The sequence below is a fragment of the Orycteropus afer genome, unplaced genomic scaffold (assembly GCF_000298275.1).
Source record: "Orycteropus afer afer isolate SDZICR_OR568_19922 unplaced genomic scaffold, OryAfe1.0 scaffold00186, whole genome shotgun sequence".
Taxonomy (NCBI): Eukaryota; Metazoa; Chordata; class Mammalia; order Tubulidentata; family Orycteropodidae; genus Orycteropus; species Orycteropus afer.
In genome coordinates this window covers 3958371-3959128 of record NW_006921773.1, presented here as the reverse complement: position 1 = coordinate 3959128, position 758 = coordinate 3958371, and positions in this window count along the sequence as shown.

Genomic DNA, 758 nt, shown 5'->3' with positions numbered 1-758 from the left:
ATCATTGGATGGCACCTCTACAGATCTTCTTCATTGGGTAGCTCCAGTCACCAGTTCATCTGAGTGGTGACCTCAATCCCTTGGGCTGGCAAGCCCCATTCCTTCACCTCTTGGGCATGGCATCCTTGCACCCTCACTTTCGGGAAGTGGCTATGGTCCCATCTGACTGGCTCACATGTGCAAGCACCCCACACTCCATAATCAAGTTGGTGAATCTCTGATTCTTTGACACCTAGGAGGCTGTGGTGGTTCCACCCCCAAAGCCAACAGATCATAAAAAATTATGGATAACATTGCAAAGAATGGGAAATCCAGAACACTTAATTGTGATCATCAGGAACCTTCACATAGACCAAGAGGCTGTAATTCAAACAGAACAAGTGGATACTGCATGGATTAAAATAGGAAGGGAGTGTGTCAAGGTTGTATCCTTTTACCATACTTATTCAATCTAATTGCTGAGCAAATAATCTGAGAAGCTGGACTATATGAAAAAGAATAGGACATCAGGATTGGAGGAAGACTTATTAACCACCTGCTGTATGTAGATGACAGAATCTTGCTTACTTAAAGTGAAGATGACTTGAAGCACTGACTGACAAAGACTAATGAGTACAATCTGCAGTATGGATTACACTACAACATAAAGAAAATGGAGCAGTAAACAGCATCAAGATAAATGGAGAAAAGTTTGAAGTTGTCAAAGATTTCATATTACTTGGATCCACAATCAACATCAATGGGAGCAGGCATAAACA